The sequence below is a fragment of the Acomys russatus genome, chromosome 13 (genome assembly GCF_903995435.1).
Source record: "Acomys russatus chromosome 13, mAcoRus1.1, whole genome shotgun sequence".
Taxonomy (NCBI): Eukaryota; Metazoa; Chordata; class Mammalia; order Rodentia; family Muridae; genus Acomys; species Acomys russatus.
The window spans coordinates 56,122,600-56,128,599 of record NC_067149.1 but is presented as its reverse complement, the minus strand read 5'-3'; positions in this window follow the sequence as shown (position 1 = coordinate 56,128,599).

The window sequence follows — 6,000 nt, the reverse complement described above, 5'->3', positions numbered from 1 at the left end:
AGCAGAGGCCTTAGGGAAAATACAGGACCCCAAACCAATGCTGGTAAAACCAAATGAAATAACTGGAAAAAAAAAAGAGCACACTGAAGCAAAGCTCCCGAAAATTCAAAATTATTTGGAAGAAGTTTTAAAAAGCAATTATTTGAATAAAATCATTTTGAAATGTGTTCTATGATTATGTATTTTAGTATATTTTCAGTTCACTTAGGGACTTTGTTGACGTGGAAAGTTGTTGAGTGAACTCTAGCAGATACTGAATTTAGATTAGTGAAGTAGTTGGGCTTATACTTTTGGCCTTTCAGTATTGGAAAGAGGATAGTGCTTTTATTGGGTCACCCAGCATGCACTTGATGGAGTTGTAATTGATTACCTCTTATTATGATGAACTAGTCAGTAGTCAGGACATGGAGTGTGAGATCTCATCTGGTGTGTATTCCTGGTCAGGACGAGGAGGGCGAGGCTGGGTCTGGTTGCCTTGATCTAGTTGAGGAGGACCAGGTTGAGTCTGGTTGCCTAGGTCAGGGTGAGGAGGATGAGGATGGATCTGGTTGCCTAGGTCTGGGCAGGGTGGTTGAGGTTGTATCTGGTTGCCTTGGTCAGATTGAGGAGGGCGAGGTTGTGTATGATCTCCTCCGCCATGTGGTGGCCTATGTTGGTGGTGGGGTGGAGGAAAATGAACATGCAAGTTATTGTTTCCATGATGGTGTGGTCCACGTTGATGGTGGGGAGGTCGAGGGTAAAAATGCAAGTGACTGCCTTCCCTGTGGGGTGGTCTTGGGTAAAGCATTTCTTCTTGACTTTCAATGCTAGCAGAGAGTCTGAGTGGGTGTCCTCTAGGAGGTAGTCTCGGAAATGTTTGCTCATCTTGATCCTTAGTCTCTGTGTTTATATGGTACAGAATATATGAGAGTAATGGTGGAAAACTTACCTTTGCAGTTTTCCGACCTCATCACACATTGCCTGTTTAGAATTCTTTCTCAGATAACAGCTGCCATCATGTCTTCTTCCTGGCCTTGAATAGCTCTTCTATCAGCTGGGGATTTGTTAGGATTTCTATCTAAGCTCCAGAGACAAGCAGTTTTCCTTACTTTGTACAAAATGAGACATGTTAGATTATATCATTATAATTCTCAAGAAACAAAGTTGGATGTGCTAATGGCCAACTTCCTATGAAGTCTTACTACATGAACCATGCACTGAGGCAAATGATAGTTATTCAAGGATTTAGAAATATGGAGTGAGCAGAGAAAGACAAAGAAAATTTCCCCACAAGATTCTATGAATCTTCACATTGAATATTGTTCCATATTAGCAGTGATGAAGTTGTGTAGAGAGAGAAAAAGGAACTTTTGTGCAGTTTTTAAAATGAAGTTACGTAATTCTCGAGGGGAATGCTGAGGAAGAATGAAGCAGCATAATAAGTCTAAGGGCCATGGTGGAGTCACAATAAATAGGCTTTGCATTTTGGAGCCATGTTTCGACAGTTGCCTCTCCTTGGAGGACCTCAGAAGCAAGAGCCTCACTATCTCTCAGTTCTGTGGACCCAGGTACAGTGGAAAAGATTTGCCTAAATTATTAAACAACATTCATAACTAGAAAATTTAAATGACTACAGTGTGATTATTTTGAGAACTGAAAAACTCCTAAAGGACAGTGGAAGATACACCTGGCTTTACTAAGATTTAAATGGAAGTATAATAGTTGACTTCTATGAAATAATATGCATTTTGTAGCTGATTTCAATGACGCAGTATACTGGATTTCTTAAGAAAGTATAACTACTGGAACTGAAAATTTAGTTATCAATTTTTTAAACTCAAAAATGTCTGAAAAAGAGATGTGGCTTTTACCTATACATCTGCAATCTTTATGAGTCTGTCATCCACAAACTGAAATGTCTCAAAATGGAGAAAGATACAGAAAAGCATCAGTGTGAATAATGAATCTCAACCACCTGCCCACAAATAAAGCATATTTTTTGCCCTCCTAGAATCCCTCAAAACTTACTGCTAGTATTTGTTGTTTATTTCAAGGCTAAGTTTTGCTACATCATTATACCTTTTCTTTATTATTTCCTTTCCTTACCTTAGCACGGTCTCAAAAGAAAATAAAAGAATAAAAACCTAAACATGTCACATATGATATTGCTGCATACTGAAATTCTGAATGTGAGTGAGAATAAAAGCCTACTCCTAAATAGAGAGGCTTAGGTAATCAATGGCTGCAGAGAGTCAATTTTCTCAAGGGCTGACTGTCCTGATAGATTATCCAAACCCACATGGTCATCTGTAAAGCCATCTACACATTCATGTGTGTGTGTGTGTGTGTGTGTGTGTGTGTGTGTGTTTAACAATAATAAATAAAATGTCATGACTTTGATAAAGAGTAGGGGAGAGATATAGGAGGAGTTGGAGAAGAGAGAGGGGAAAACAATCTAAATAAAGTTCTCATGTATGACATTCCATCCATAATTTATAAATTTTAAAATGTGTAAATTTGGCCTTAACATGTCTATCTTTACCTAAAAGGGACAAACTTGCTCCCTGATTCTCTATTTCCCTAGCAGTTTTTATGTATGGTTATCTCCTCCATCTTTCCTGGACCCATTTTACAACAAGACTAGATGTCCCAGTATATATAACACATTGATTATAACATGGGTGTCCTCCATCCACCTTCCTCTTCCTTATAACATGGTTTTCTTAGCTGCAAACCAAAAGTTACACTCCCAACCTATTTTTTATACCTTCACTTGAGCTCTGGACTGAGCTCAAGGTCAGAAGAACCACTGTCAGCAGAACCGCCATCATCCTGGGGGAGGCTCGCCTGGGAGAGAACTGAGAGCAACTCAGTTCTGTGTAGCAGACAGCAAAACAGAGGCAGCTCTCCTTATACCTAGAAGCAGAACAATGGTACTTTTCAGTTCTCTACAGGGTAACCTCACACCTGGCAAACAGGATGCTTTGCATCCCTGACTTTTCTTGGGTCTTATCCCATAAGGCAGGATGGGGAAAAAGACTGTCACTGTTTTATTTATAAAAGGTATAATGTGTGACTTCAATAACACCATTAAAGGAGTATTGCATGAGATACCAGCACTCATATTCAAAATGAAGTCTTGACATAGCTTAAACTTCAGTCTATTTGGTGGGACTGAGTTTGTTCTTCAAATGTGCGTTGTTGGAGGAAAGAGATATTAGCCAACATTATTGCCGTATCAGAAAGGGAAGACCACAGATACTTCTGAAAGTCTTCATAGCCCAGATTATATCAGTTATAACGTATGTGTTCCATGTACATGAAATTCAGTCAGTTTTTATTAATACAGAAATCATTTCAGCTCATGTCTGAAATGCATTAGGATATCACACTTGAAGACATGGTTAATGAAGGTAGACATTCATTCTACCACATTTCATCTAGACTGTACAGGTACTTAGGCTGTATCCCTAGTCAGTAAAGATTTGGTGCTTTAGAATACAGGTAATACACAGTTTTTCACCTTGTCTAAGTCCATGAGGGTTATGGTAGCTAAACTTGCTACAGAACCCGCAACAGGGTTAACATATCAGGCCACTCCCCTTTCTAGACTACACTGTTTCTCATCTCATAGTTCAAAAAGTCCTCCCTTATGAGTGCCATGCTATATGCTTTGTTTAGGCCCATTCCATCTAGAAAATTCTTTAAACAGACACTGCTGATGCTGATCACAATTATACAGATGAATAACACTATCAATTGCCTTCGTTAAACTCCAAAGTGCATTGAGTCTATGCTGTGACTTGCAGTAATACATTATGCTATTTTCTTAAATTGCCCTGTGACAGGCAATTCTCTTGGAAATATCCTGAAATGTATTCCTTCTCACCTTCCCTGTGAGACTGACTTATCAAAAGTCTTTGTACAAATTCTGTCTTCTTGTGGTTATCATCTGATTTCTAACATTTTTTTTGCGTGTATCTTCTTTAGAAAAAAATTTTTAATTATTTTTCTAATGCAGATGCTTTTTAGATTACTGTCTCAGCACTGTAGACCTGAGATTGAGTTCCACAGCAAATGACAATGTTGCACTTGAGCCTTGTTTTATCAACTGTTTTTCCCAACATGCTGAGAAATACTGGCAGCAGTCCCTCAACACCCAGCTACTGTAATTGCATGAGGCCTCATGCCAGGTAGTAGTCTAGAGAAGTGTGTGGAAATAGTTTTCATGCAGATAAGATTGGTTCTTGATCTTGAGTCGAAGGTTGGATATAACTCTTTCTCGATCCTTCAAGAAGCTGTTGTTATTGACATCGCTTAGAAATAGGGAGCAATTCATATATGCTTTTATTTTCAAACGATCAGACTGTTAGCAGTTTAGCTGGTGTGCTAAGGAACAGAAACCAAGAAGTTTTTGAAGCTTGGAAACCAATATTTCTATCCTCACTTTTCCATTTAAATAGCTTGTATTTGAGAATATCTGACTATGAGGAACGGTCCTCACCAGACACTCAATATGTGATGGTACTGTGGTATTTCACTGTCATAGCTTGAAATGTAACAAACAAATGTTTATCATTTATAAAGAACTCTGTCTGTCCCTCTTGTTATTTGGCGCAAGTTGACCAGGGCAAGGTTTGCTGCTAAGAAGCAGAATGCAATTAACTCTAGTGCATGTCCACATAGATATGATTTTCAAAAGAGGTAGTGATTAGAAGGGTTTGGGATCAAAGAAGAGTTTACCTTGCCAAAACTCACACTTGAAAGTCATCTGCAGTGTTTTACATGAGTGATACTCTGGTGACTACTCATTGGAATAAAGAAACTGCAGTGTATTCTAATTAAAGTGCTATTTACATAATAATATACACATTCAAGGAAAAGATGTTGCACTTGCACCATGCTGTTTAGCAGAAAGGAATTTCCAACCTTCAAAGAAAAATCTGTGAATATGCACAGGTGCCATTCACTAATGCCTTGAGCAAAGTCTCTCTCTTAAGGTTACCTGCCTACCTGATTTTTGTGTAGCTTTATAAACTATGAAAGAGGGGTGATTTGGAATGTCATTTGAAAGAAGATTGGATTGTATTCTTCCCCAAGAACTCATAGGAAGAATAACCAAAATTCATAATACGCCTGATATTCTTAACATTCTTGTGATCTAAGACTCTCTTCACCTCTCTAGAAAGAAAGGGAACAACACGTTCTTTTCAAGCTCCAAACCTCTGAGGACAGAATGCATTTAATGCCTGTGAGACTGCTCATGAATATTGAAATAAGTGAATAGAATAAACAAATATATGCTGTAATAGGCATCTTCTTGACTGACCACATTGGCTTGCTAAAAATTCATATCTACTGGTATTAGAAGAATCAAGAGCATAAAAGAGTTGGGCATAGTGAAACTAAGTGGTATTCTCCTTCTATGGAAATACAAAGGGGAAAAATCAGTAAAGCAGTGGGGCATAGAAAAAAAAATTCAAGACCTAGCACTTAGTGATTTCTAGACTATCAATTCCCTTTATACCAGACTAAAGGTGGGGCCTCAGTCTTCCCATATACAAAGCTAAGACTGAAATAATTTTTGATATATATACAGTAGAGTGTTTCTGAAAGCTAAATGACATTAGGTAAATGTTTAATAGATACTATCTACCATGAGGAAATTGGTCTAGTGTCATATCAGTAAATTGTTGACTACACCAGAGTCTTAATGTAGCTATTGTACAAGCAATCATTTTTAGAATGCATTTGAAACAGAGAGCCAACTCAATTTGATAATTGTGTCTGAACACTAACAAAATAAGTTCCCCAAACTGAGTGAATATTGGGAAGTCTTCAGGCTGATTTTCTCCTAGAGCAGATCCCATGTGAAAGCTGCAAGCCTGTAATGGCACAGGAAGTCTGAATAGAGAGGTAGGAAACTTAATGAGATCATTGCATTGTAAGGGGTTGTTAGACTGGAACTCAGGAAATATGACAGTGACTGTGCCCTTAAAGAAGATATGTGAGCACACAGTG